Raw genomic sequence first — 14,528 nt, 5'->3', positions numbered from 1 at the left:
ACCGGAAACATGCTGAGAACACCCCCCCCCTGGTGAAGAAGCCGTCCTCAGACCCGAAGGACCTCAAGAACTTCAGACCCATCTCCCTCCTCCCCGTCCCAGCCAAGCTCATTGGGAAGGCCATCAACGTACAACTCTCCGCTTTTATAGAAGTGACCCACACCCTGGACACCTCCCAATCTGGCATCTGAAGCAACCACAGCACGGAGACCAAGCTCATTGCCGCCACCGACGACATCCGCTCCCTCCTCGACGGGGGTGAAACCTCAGCCTTCATCCTACTGGACCTCTCGGCCGCCTTCGACACCGTCTCCCGTTGCATTCTAATCACGAGACTCCATGACGCCGGCATCCACGACAAGGCACTGGACTGGATCCACTCCTTCCTCAATCAGCAAGTCAGACTATCCCTTTTCTCTCAGAACCTACAGAGAGCAGTTGCGAGGTGCCTCAGGGCTCATCCCTGTGCCCCACCCTCTTCAACGTCTCCATGGCTCCCCTCGCAGCCATCGTCAGAAGCCACGGACTCAACATCGTCTCCTACGCCGACGACACCCAGTTGATCCTCTCCCTCACTAATGTACCCACAACCGCAAGAACCAACTTTCACAGTATAATGAACGCTGTTGCCACCTGGATGAAAGACAGCTGCCTCACGCTCAACTCAGACAAGACTGGAGTACTCATCCTAGGACCCGCCCCTTATGCCTGGGACGACTCCTGGTGGCCAGCCGTTCTGGGACCCATCTTACCCCGACGGACTACGCTTGCAGCCTCGGCATCCTACTGGACTCATTGCTCACAATAAACTGCCAAATCAACGCAGTTAACTCAGCCTGCTTCCACACTCTCCGCCTGTTTCGAAAGACATTCAGATGGATCCCCTCAGAATACAGAAAGATGGGTCACCCACGCACTCATTCCCAGCAGACTCGATTACGGCAACGCACTCTACGCTGGTGTCACCCAGAAACAGCTCCAAAAAACTACAAAACATCCAAAACAACGCAGCCAGACTGGTCCTCGACCTTCCCCGTGGTAGCCACATCACGGAACACCTCCAACAACTCCACTGGCTCCCAGTCAACAAGAGAATCACATTCAAGCTCCTCACACATACCTACAAAGCTCTCCACAAGGAAGGACCAGCATTCCTGAACCACCGCCTCGCATTCCACGTACCCGCCAGACAACTCCACTCAGCCCAACTTGCCCTAGCCTCAGTCCCCAGGATCCACAAGACCAGAACCGGTGGACGTTCATTCTCCTAGCTCGCCGCCAAGACCTGGAACACCCTGCCTCTCCACCTCAGGCTCTTTGAATGATCCTACTACCAGGGCGCTCTTCACCCCCCAGCACCTTGAGACACTCACGGGTGAGTAGCCGCACTTTACAACCTATTGATTGATTGATTGTAGATGGAAGGGTGAAAGAATAAATGGATACATGCATGGATGGAAGAGACAAGGAAGCTGTTCGCTGGAGGGTTCGGCTCGCTTGCTTGGTGGCATCAGCGTTTTAGTTCAAAGTGGGGGCTATTTTAATTTCAAGGCTACTCCTTGCTCAAGGGTATGAGAAGCCCGCTGCCTCCCAATTATGACTTGTTTTGGGCAGATGGTGACGAAAGGCCATTTTATTTGCTAGAGACTGCATATGAATTAATTTGTACCTAAACCTCCATTCCTTTTTAACACGTCAATTCCAACTATCGTTGCTTTACATTTAGGCATTATTTATACCCAGGGCTTTAAGTGGGCCGGGTCTGAGCACCGGCAGTTTTTTAAAGGGGGCCTCGAAACGGGTCTCTCTCGGGCTCTGTTTTGTGCCCTGGCACAAGCGGTCCGTTGTTTTCCGGACTGCAGTGACATTAGGCGCCCACACTGCACACTTCTCACTAGTGGAAAAGTTACGGCATGACCGTATGATAAGTGAGCGTTGTAGGGGAAGGGAAATCCTTGCTTCTTACATCTCCCATGTGCCTGCTTTTTAAAACACAAGATCCCAGCGCTGTTGCGAGTGAGGGCCCGGGGGCCCTATTGAATCGCCCTCACTGAAAATTGCCACTTCTCTTTTTGAAACTCAGGAGCAGCACAATGTCGTGGTGTCACCAGGGCTTTAAGTGGAAGCTTTTTCAATATTATGTACAAGCCATAGTTGCTGCTTACTTATCTTATGCAACTAACAAACATTGACGAAGTCAATAGTCCTGGCTTGTTGTAGGTGTGATGTTACTTGTTGTATCATATCTGTGGATGCAATCACAGAAACAGCAAAATGCAAGACGGGAGGCACGCTATGCTAAGCACAGATTTTTAGCTTATGCGTTTTAGGCCACACCCTTAATTACATTGGCCGCGCCTCTTTAAGAGACCCCACCGTTTTTTCCTCCCACTTAAAGCCCTCTTTATACCGCTTGCAAATAAGGTGAGACGTGATTGCTGTATTTACTTTTAAGTCCAAAGATGGAAAATGCTAGCTTTTGCTGAATCCCCATATTTTGTTGACCTTCACTTCAAAATACCGTCCATAAAATCTGGCAGCTGGCCACCCCAGTTGGGCTGCTTCATTTTAAGGAGGGTGTCTAGAAGTTGGGCAGTTTCCTCAGTCCCCTGCCCTCACATCTTGGATAGTTTCTGCGCCCATACAGTATTCTCAGATGGGCTGGAGGCACAGCCTTTCTACGGTATTGTGTCCCCTTCTGCGCACCATACTGCCGCCATCTGTAAACAGAAGCACGCGCAGGACCTGCCTGCCTGCCTGCCTGCTGGGAGCAGCCGGCAGCGCCAGCGCGCCGATCCCGGCCCCCGCCACCAGCAGCAGATCGCAACTGGATACCCGCCAATAAGAATGCGCGGAATGATGATGAGCCTCCCGCGCGAGCTGGAATGTGAAAGTGAGAAGCGCTAATAAAAGTGCAGCGCTGCTGATTTATTACTGATCGAGCAGGAACAGATGAAGAGGGGGACGGAAAAAGCCGTGTTTGCGCCGTCCGTTCACACACAGCAACACGAGCCCCCCGGGACCGGCAGGGCGCTGCTGGAGGACAGTGGGGCTCGCACTTAAAATCGGAAGGGGAGAGGACCTGTGAGGGGCCGGGAGGGTTGGGTCGGGGTCAGTGGTGCGTGAGGGTTCTGACATGACGGGCCTCCTGCACTTCTGTGCTTGCTTCTGGCAGCCAGAGAGAGCGAGAGTAATGGCTGCCATGCACGGCTATGTCGACTGGTTCTTGCCCCAACCCTTCCGGGCTTTCAGAACCCTTGACCTGTGGGGAAAGTCCTTCTTGGCCAGTCTGCCAGATTTGCTTTGCTATTTTCTTCAAGCTCGCCCAGTTGACCATGTGACAAAACTCACTAATCCCACATCTCTGAAATCGAGGCGCTTTTGATCCATCCATTTGTTTTGAAATATTCCGATCAAATTCGACAAAATTATATTTTCGAACGATTTATAATTTGTACGCCATGTCCATATTAATTAGCCCTCTGTAAAAAAAAAAAGCCATCTAAAGGAAAACAAGCATTGGCAAAGCCAGTAGGTCTGGGTTTTATGTTCTATAGGCAACATTAGCACTTAGAGCGAGACCGAGACACATGGGGGGGAGCCAGCAGGAGTGAACAAAGAAGTTCAGTGTAAGCACTCCATCCGAGGCAGAATGATATAACCAAACAGCCAATAGTGTTAGAGGGGAGATGATGACTCTACCCAAAAAACATAAGACATGATTGACAAGGTGTCATGTCAATATCTAAAAGAGTCTGGTCGAAAGGGGCGGAGCCAACCCCTGCTCTAAGTATATTTTGAGCAATAGGCCTCAAGCAGCTGCGCTGTCAAAACCCAGACCTAAAGAAGCTTAATTGCAAAATAATATCATATGTTTTGGAATTTCAACCTTCGTGCTTTATCCCATGAACTGATATACCACAACAGATGCAACTACTGTATATTATACAGTTTATCTGTAAGGGCATGAATCAACAGCTGAAAGCACCAGCTGCCCGTCTAGTGCATTTTTCTTTCTGTATATGCTGTGTAAGTGTACCCCCTTTCTTTTTTTTTTTCTTTTATATTTTAGATTGTGAGGCCCCTTTTCCAAACTACAGATGGAGAGCTCGCCACTTTTATAAGAGAAATTAAACATATACTAAAGCAAGAGTAGACATTTTTTATTCAAAATACATAAATTGCGTACTAAGTATAACTATAAAGTACATAAGTATAAAAAAATAATGGAGACGACCTCAGGGTTACCGTCTCCCGGTGAATACATTCAAACATACCCTGCCAAACTGAATTACATTAAGACATTTCCTTTATTTTTACAAACATTTTCTTGCTTTACATAACGCTGAATGAATTGCAAGCAGAGTAGACCTGTGTATTAATGTCCAACTAATGAACGTCTAAAAAAACCTCCTCGGCCAGATCTACACAAATCTGATTCAATATAGATTTTTTCTTTCATTATTTAGGCAAGTTCTTTAAAAAATCACACACCCATGCTTTTTAAAATCAAGCATTTTCAATGGAATAGGTCTGCAAATGTTTAAGCTATTAGCTTTGTAAATGACGATGCCTTTTATTTATGTGTTTTTTTAAACAACACATACAAAAAAGCAATTGTAATTTTTAATGCCAATAGCTCAAACTCTCGCAAATGCGAGATCACTCTAATGTTGGCCGCGCCCCTTTCTTTAGACGCTGCTCACGTATTCAGGTAACAGCAAGCAGCGTCTAAAGGAAGGGGCGCGGCGAACATTAAAGTGAAAGCGCGGATGGTGCGCTTTCACCCAAAGCGAAAAAAGTACTGAATTAATTTATGCAAACAGTCCTTTAAATCTTGTTCTTATCTTGTCACGTTTGCTGTTCATTCAATGACAGAGGTCAAATGTCAGACTCTGTCTTCCAGGGAGCGTGGTGTTTACTTTTCTTTCTTTGACTTCAAAGTGAGAGTATTTAGGTGACAATCATGCTGGCTACTTGGGGTGTGCCGTACTTTATTTTTTTTCTAACACAAAACAACATTTAAATGTCTATAAATGAACTGTGCACATATTTCAGAATATGGAAAGCACAAATGAAACACATTTTGAAAATTCAGAAGTGCGGTGGAAACAAATAAAAGAATACACTAGGTGATGACAATCCCACACATTATCATTTGTGTGCTGTATACCTTTATCAGTAAAACTGTAAATCTGTGCAAATATAATGGTCATTTCAATTGAAAATGTGTTGTCTGTAATGGCAGTGCGTTCCCACACCATGCATACTCCATTTTAGTCCACTCTTCACCACTCCACACCACTCCACTTCACTCTGCACCACTCCACACAATGCCACTTCATGCAATGCCTCTCTACTCTACACCACTCTACTCTGTACCAATGCACTCTACACCACACAACTCTACTATGCACCACTGCACTCTTCGCCACTGCACTCTATGCCAAGCCACTCTAATCCACTCTGCAACTTTGTACTCAACAACACTGCACTCTTCCACACTTCACTCTACTCGAAAGCAATCTACACTACACCACTACACTCTATGACACTCGATTCCACTCTAGACCATTCTACTCTATGCCACTGCACTCTACGCCACTGTAATCTACTCTGCCCCACTACCCTGCACTCTGCCCCACTGCACTCTATGCCACTGCACTTTACGCCAATGCACTCTACACCGCTTTACTCAAAACCAAAGCACTCCATGCCACTGCACTCTACACCAATCTACTCTGCACCACTGCACTGTTCGCCACCATACTCCACTCTGCAACAACAACAACAATAGAATTTATAAAGCACGCAGCTGCTTCAGAGGAGGCGTCCTGGTGCTAGCGGTTCTAGGGTGCACTAAAGGATTAAACACAACCTATGGGGGGTGCCTAACACTCTATGCCACTCTATATCATTGCACTCTATGTTACTTTACTCTGTACCACTCTATGCCACTACACTCTACACAAATGTACTCTACGCCATTCTACTCGACACCACTGCACACTACAACATTATACTCTGCAACATTGCACTCTCTACTACTGAACTCTATGCCAATCTACTCTTCACCACTGCACTCTATTCTGCACCACTCTACTCTATGCCAGCGCACTCTACAACTATTCACTCCATGCCACTGAACTCAACACCACTCTGTTCTGCACTCTATGACACTGAACTCTATGTCCTTGCACCCCACCCCACTGCACTCTACACCACTCCATGTTATTGCACTCTACACCACTTTACACCTCTGAACCCTACCCTTCACCACTCCACTCTACACTGCACCACTCCAGTCTACGCCAATTCACTCCACTCTGAAACAATCTACTCTACACCACTGCACTGTACGGCTCTGCATTCCAAGCCACTGTACTCTGCACCACTCCACACGCCACGGCAATCTGCTTGCCACCACTCTGCATCACTGGACTCTACACCAATGAATTCTACACTACTTCACTCAAAACCAATGTACTCTACTCCAATCTACTCTGCACAATTTGACTTAATAGTACACTACTCTACAACTCTCCACTCTATGACACTCCACGATACTCCACTCTACGATGCTCTACTCCATTAAACTCTACTCCACTCTGACACGCAGCTCCTCTCTATGCCAATCCACTCTGCAACACTCTATTCCACTCTATGCCACTCTACGACACTACTCCACTCTACAACGCACTATGCAACTCCCTCTTCACCACTCTATGTCACATTACTGCACTCTATTCTACAACACTCTATTTCACTCCACTGCTCAACTCTACGGCACTGCACTTTATGCCACTCCACTCTACTGTATGCCCCTCAACTCTACAACACTGTACTTCAATACTCTACTTCACTATATGCCATTCTACTCTTCTACACTACTCCACTCTATGCCACTCCACTCTATGACAATCTACTCCGCTCTATATCACTGTACTCTACAACACTCTACCCCTTTCTGACACTCTTTTCTGCGCCACTCTGCTTCACACCTCTGCATTCTACCCTGCACCACTCCACACCACTTCACTCCACTCTTGAGTCCATAAATTGTCCATGGACTCGATAATTCTCGCTCCAGTGCATACTCGATTCATGGGTTCACACTCTGCGACTCTGGGCAATAGCTTGCTTAATCTCCACAATGGCCCCTCGCGGCGGGATGCCTGGCTTTCACCTTGTGGATGCCCTGCTGGGTTATCTCACAGGGGAATACCAGGACGGGTTCCCTAAGCAAGCGCTTAGAGACCGGTTGGTGATTTGCGCTTTATAAATATCTGTACATTTACATTTACTCTGAAACAATCTACTCTATGCCACTGCACTCTACGCCTCTGCATTTTACGCCACTCTACTCCACTCTGCGCCACTCCACTCTTTGCCATTGCATTCTACACCACTGCAATCTACTCAGCACCACTCTACTCTACATCACTGCATCACTGCATTCTACGCCAATGGATTCTGCACAACTTTACTCAAAACCAATGTACTCTACACCAATCTACTTTGCACCACTGTACTTTATAGTACACCACTCTAAACACTCAACTCTATGACACTCCACGATACTCCACTCTATAATGGTCTATTCTATGATTCTCTGCTACATTAAACTCTATTCCACTGTATGCCACTCTACTCTACAAAACTCTACTGCACTCTCTGCCACTCTATGGCACTATTCCATTCTAAAACGCTCTAGCAACTCCCTCTTCGCCACTCCATGCCACTTTACTCCACTCTATTCTACAACACTCTACTCCACTTCACTGTATGCCACTCCACTTTGATACTCTCTGACACTCCACTCTGACGCTCTATGCCACTCCACTCTACACCACTCTACTTCACAACACTCTACTTCAATACTCTACTTCACTCTATTCCATTCCACTCTATGCCACTCCACTTTATGTCACTCCACTCTGACACTGTATACCACTCTATTCTACACCACTCCACGCTATGCCACTCCACTCTATGACAATCTACTCCACTCTATATCACTCTACTCTACAAAACTCTACTTCACTCTACGCAACACCCTCTACGCCACTCCACTCTGCTCTAGAACACTCCATGACACTCTATTCCACTCCGCAACATTCTACTGCACTCTGACACTCTGCCACTCAACTTTACTCCACTCGACACTCTTCCACTTTACGACACTCCACTCCCTCCACGACACTCCACAGCACTCTACACCACTCCACTCTATGCCACTCCATGAATCCCCACTTCAGTATACTCAGTGCTACTCTACACCACTCTACACCACTCCATGACTCTCTACGCCATTCCATAATTCTCCACTCTACGCCACTTTACGCCACTCCACTCCACTACCCTCTCCTTTACCCCACTAACTTTAAGCCATGCTGAACAGCAGCCATGCTGGTGTACAACATGGCTAACACATATTGGCAAAACCAATAGCTCTTGCATAGGTGACATCTATGCTCGGCAAGCATGGCTTTGCATGGTTTTGTCGGTTCAATGGTGGTAATGGTTTAGATGGGTTGATGCTATGCTTTGCCAATGCTTGTTCTTTATTGGTACCATTTTGGGTAGCTGTGCATTTGACACTCATTTTCCTGCTGGGTCTGGAAGTCCCATATCATCAAACAATTTCTGGTCTTGATCGCACGCTGCACCGATTCCAGGTGCAACAAAGAATATGGGCATTAAAATTTACCCTGGAATGACTCCAAAAATCCAGAAGCAATTACACACCTTTTTCTATCCATCCACAAAAATCACAATTCTTAAGGCACACGTATTATCTCATCTAGGCCACTACAATCCTGCTACCAGGAGCTGCCCAAGTCCTTCTCGGTTGACCGCAGTAGTGCGTAATCTGCGTAAACTGGAATGCAGATACCATGTAAGCTCCACTTTGCTGTCCCTGACAAGGCTTCCCGTTCAGTACTGGTCGTTAGCACACTCAGGCTCAGATTTACTAATATTTAACGCAACGCCATGCAGCAACCAAAGTTACTGCGCTGCCTTACATCAAAGGTAGAGAAAAAAATGTGTCATATCTACTGAGATAATGCATGTTTTCTTTCTTCCCTGGAGCTCGTGCACTTTTGGCTGCCATGTGCGGTCACAGACACCGGTGCACCATAGTGCAAGGGTGTGTGCATTCCCTAAAACATAGGTTTTGTACTGGACGGAGACCCTTTCAGTACCAAAACTATCCTTTAAGGCTTTTCCCACTTTGTATGTGTGCGGTACAATGCAGGACAAATGCAAAGTTGGAAAAAGGAGGGGAAAGTAAAACATTTCTCCTTGTTACACCTGCCCGGAGAAGGCTTTAAGTTTTTTGCATCAACACCCGTTGGTGTCTGCATGGGAACAACCATGTACAAGCCATGGAACGCCCTGTTTGACGCAAAGTAGCACGTAGCACAACTTTTTTACTTTGTGGAACTTTCCAACGCAAATCTGTTTGAGCTGAATAGTAAATCCAACCCCAACTATTTGCACCTTTTTTGGTGCAAACCCGGCACAGAGCGTTAGTAAGTTCCGGCCTTTTTGGCTAATTTGTGCCAAAGGGAAACAGTAGGGATGAAAAAGAACCTGTTGGACCGAGGTAAAGAGAGAGAAGTGTGGGGTGCTGGGAGAAAGAGGCCTGAGGCAGCATGAAAACTGGGTTTCATTGCTGTTCAGCAACCTCAGCTTCCGTGGAGAGCTCCAATCTGAAGGAATTAATCACGGGGTGCAGGAGGGGGTGCCTCGAGGCCGGCCTCCCTTTCTTGCCTCAAACCCTCTTAACATCAGGTTGGCCTCATACTTCTTGCCTCTGCAGCAAAGCAAGTTTCTACATCATGGTCCCGCACTTCCAGTCTCCCTGTGTTAGGTGCAACCCCGAAAATGGGGATTAGCGTGGATTTTGGTGCTCACTGCCACAAAATCTGCCTCTCCTAGCAGTTACCAGGCACTGTTTCCTTAGCAGGTTTGACCTGCCAAAATGTATCCCCAGAGAAATGCCTGGGGTGATATCATAAGCCAAACTCATAACTGTGATATGTGCGTGAATCTCAATGTATTGGGCCACCCGTAATGCCACTGCTGCCGGAAGTCTGTGCCAGATGTGTAAGTAAACATCTGGATAAGCTTCAGTCCCAGACGCAGAGCTGAGACAGCCTGCCTATACCAGCACTAACCTTTCCGTTCAGTCTTCACTCGGCGCCGGCCTCCATAGTGCCAAGAAGTCTAAGAGCAGTTTCCTTACCCTAAAAACCACATCCGGTACAAACATAAGTACTGAGTGGCACAGGTAGTCGTTTCCAGACTGCACTGCAGTGTTCTGTCTACACCTGTTCAGTACCTGTTAATAACCGGATTTCTTTAATTTGCCTACATTTGTGGACTGTAAAATGAAGCAGCAGGCGAGCCTCTGATTGTAAACAGCTGTTAGGCGCTTTAGTGCCCCTCTGCAGTGTTATTGCATCTAATTGATCAACATTAAAGGACCAGGCCCTGTAATTAAGGCCCTATTGAAACATCTCGGAATGTTTCAAGCATCAAACAGCTCGGACAAGTCTTGGCAGGCACCGGAGTCTGCCAGTGAAACATGAATTTACAGGTGTTCAAAAGGAAAAGACACGCACGAGCAGAAAGATGCAGTGAGCAATAGTTATGAATGCGAAAAGTATCCTCACAAATAATCTTCTAACTCACCTCAACTAGCCTCAGCCAATCCAAACCGCTAACACATCTAAACCAATAATATCTCCTGTCCCATTTAAAGTTAGAATACGTCCAGCCCCCTCCAAATCAATAACACGATCAGCCCCTCTCAATTAATAATAACAGCTCTAGCCCTAACTCCGTCTAAACTGATGACAAATCCAGCCACATTTAAACTAGTTTTTTCAAATCTCACCTAGTAACACCACTAGGTCTACTTTACTAAGTACACGCCTAGCTTCATCTAAACCAATAACAGATAAGCCCTACCTAAACTACCAATAACACCTCAGCCACAGCCCCATCTAAAGCAATAAAGTGCCTAGCCCCATCTAAACCAATGACACAATTAAACTCACAAAACCAAGGGTACCCCTATCCCCATCTAAACCAATGACACCATTAAACCCACAAAACCAAGGGTACCTCTATCCCCATCTAAACCGGTAGCACCATTAAACCCACAAAACCAAGGGTACCTCTATCCCCATCTAAACCAATGACACCATTAAACCCACAAAACCAAGGGTACCTCTAGCCCCATCTAAACCAATGACACCATTAAACCCACAAAACCAAGGGTACCCCTATCCCCATCTAAACCAATGACACCATTAAACCCACAAAACCAAGGGTACCTCTATCCCCATCTAAACCGGTAGCACCATTAAACCCACAAAACCAAGGGTACCTCTATCCCCATCTAAACCAATGACACCATTAAACCCACAAAACCAAGGGTACCTCTAGCCCCATCTAAACCAATGACACCATTAAACCCACAAAACCAAGGGTACCCCTATCCCCATCTAAACCAATGACACCATTAAACCCACAAAACCAAGGGTACCTCTATCCCCATCTAAACCGGTAGCACCATTAAACCCACAAAACCAAGGGTACCTCTATCCCCATCTAAACCAATGACACCATTAAACCCACAAAACCAAGTGTACCTCTAGCCCCATCTAAACCGGTAGCATCATTAAACCCACAAAACCAAGGATACCTCTATCCCTGTCTAAACCGGTACCACCATGAAACCCACAAAACCAAGGGTACACCTATCCCTATCTAAACCAATGGCACCATTAAACCCACAAAACCAAGGGTACCCCTATCCCTATCTAAACCAATGACACCATTAAACCCACAAATCCAAGGGTACCCCTATCCCTATCTAAACCAATGACACCATTAAACCCACAAATCCAAGGGTACCCCTATCCCTATCTAAACCAATGACACCATTAAACCCACAAATCCAAGGGTACCCCTATCCCCATCTAAACCAATGACACCATTAAACCCACAAAACCAAGGGTACCTCTATCCCTATCTAAACCAATGACACCATTAAACCCACAAAACCAAGGGTACCCCTATCCCTATCTAAACCGGTAGCACCATTAAACCCACAAAACCAAGGATACCTCTATCCCTGTCTAAACCGGTGTTCTGCTTGGGTTTTCGGATCAGATAGAACCCGCTCAACAGAGCCTCTCTAACCCAAACCAGAACGTTTCCCCCCCTCCCTAGGGCCTATTCACACCTAAATAACCACATATATATACCACCTAAGGACAGGGAATTCCTATTACATACATGTATATATATATATAAGTGGCGGCCTCGCGGTCCCAAACGGACCCAGGACTTCCTGCCCAGACGGCAGCCTCAGACAAGTGGCGGCCTCGCGGTCCCAAACGGACCCAGGACTTCCTGCCCAGACGGCAGCCTCAGACAAGTGGCGGCCTCGCGGTCCCAAACGGACCCAGGACTTCCTGCCCAGACGGCAGCCTCAGACAAGTGGCGGCCTCGCGGTCCCAAACGGACCCAGGACTTCCTGCCCAGACGGCAGCCTCAGACAAGTGGCGGCCTCGCGGTCCCAAACGGACCCAGGACTTCCTGCCCAGACGGCAGCCTCAGACAAGTGGCGGCCTCGCGGTCCCAAACGGACCCAGGACTCCCTGCCCAGACGGCAGCCTCAGACAAGTGGCGGCCTCGCGGTCCCAAACGGACCCAGGACTTCCTGCCCAGACGGCAGCCTCAGACAAGTGGCGGCCTTGCGGTCCCAAACGGACCCAGGACTTCCTGCCCAGACGGCAGCCTCAGCACGAGTTCATCCTATGATTACCACGACATACAACAGGGGAATCAGTGTTAATATGTATCAGATCACACAAAGACTGCTAGTTGAGCACAACCTGTTCTCCAGTTCGAGGGGCTCCTTTCTCCCTTATTCAGTTACCACTTACCTGATCAGGGTTAACATCTGTTCATATCAAGTCACAGCTGACTAGAAGAATAGGCTACCCTCTTATACAAGAACACGCAGTACATGTTGATTCACTACAAACTGGATACTTTATTTAGTTACTACATACACACTCACAGAACATAATACATATCATAACCTGCGAAGAAAAGTGAAAAGATTAAGTTGTACACTCTAATAAAAAGGGGTTGACATCACCTTGGTCGTATGTAGCCTGCACTCAATGGTCATCTAGGTTCCCTTCTCGTCTGTGCCTCGGCTTCGCCTGGAAGTCACACCTCCGCAGTCACGGATCTCCTCCCGTCTCCCTCTCCGAGTCACTGGGACCTCTTCCTCATCGGCTACTCTCTTCTCTTTGGAATATCTATTTCTCGGTTTTTCTCCACCTTCAAGTTTGTCATCTGTCTTCCCTGAAATAAGTAGTAGCTTTACTGCTAACGGCCAGAGGCCGCCTACGGACTAAAAAGCAAGTGCAAGTATCTGCCTCAGACTTTCACTAATATAGAGGTGCATTCTCTCATGGAAAATTCCAGCCCGTAACCTGCCGCCCACCAAATTCTTGTACCTCCCCGTGCCAAGGACACGTTCCCAGCCGGCCGGCCTGATGTAGTGTCTTCGGCATGAAGAAAAATACAATCCTTCGATAAGGGCCGGCCTGAACCGGTTCTCTCCAAGCGAATAACACCTCATAACTAAAATACTGCCTTTGACCTAGAAGCATCCCAAGCTGCCAGAGCAGGAGGAAAGATGGAGTCTCTCCCGTTTAAGGCCTACCAGGCCTGAATTCAGCACGGCTCCATGAAATACCCTCACTACAGAACAGATTACCCCTAATGCTAACGAATCTATCCCCTAGGATATGTATGCAAACCCTGATCTATGGGGAAGAACACAGGATCATGTCGAAGTGCCTAATAAATAGGCTCTATACACTACTCTAACCCTTAGACTTGAATGGAAAGAGACTGAAGTCATATTAATCACCCTTCAACACACTAAGGCCGGAAAAATCGAGCAGTACATTTCACCCTTGACTTCAGTCTATTATACATTCATTAAATGGAGCTAACATCTGTGGAAGAATAATATGAAACAAAGCTAACTGATCTATGTCTAGTACCAAGTGTGCAGAATTGAAGTAGTGAAGGAATACACTGAATAAAGCAACAGATAGAAATCAAAACAGCAACAGCAATCAAAATACCACCTAATGTTTGGCGTAGCATGTGTATATCGGGTAACCAATTAAAGAGCCAGTCAAACCAGCCCTGGTCAATGTGTTTTCTAACTTCTTCCGTTAAGTCATGCAACTTGTCAATATGTGCACGAATGGATTGTGTATGATCAGATAAGTTAAAACAGCAGAGACCTTCGAAGTCAGAGCAGTCATGTCCATGTTTAAGCAAAAGATAATCAATGGCTGCTCTATTTTGCAAAATGGCCCTACGTTCACCCTGGGCGTCTAATAGCATGTCAGACAAGACTGTAGAAGTATGATTAATAGATTTCACCATCCAGCAGGCCATTTTCCCAATGGATT

This window comes from Triturus cristatus, chromosome 2_1 (genome assembly GCF_964204655.1).
Source record: "Triturus cristatus chromosome 2_1, aTriCri1.1, whole genome shotgun sequence".
Taxonomy (NCBI): Eukaryota; Metazoa; Chordata; class Amphibia; order Caudata; family Salamandridae; genus Triturus; species Triturus cristatus.
Note: the sequence above shows the minus strand (reverse complement) of the source record.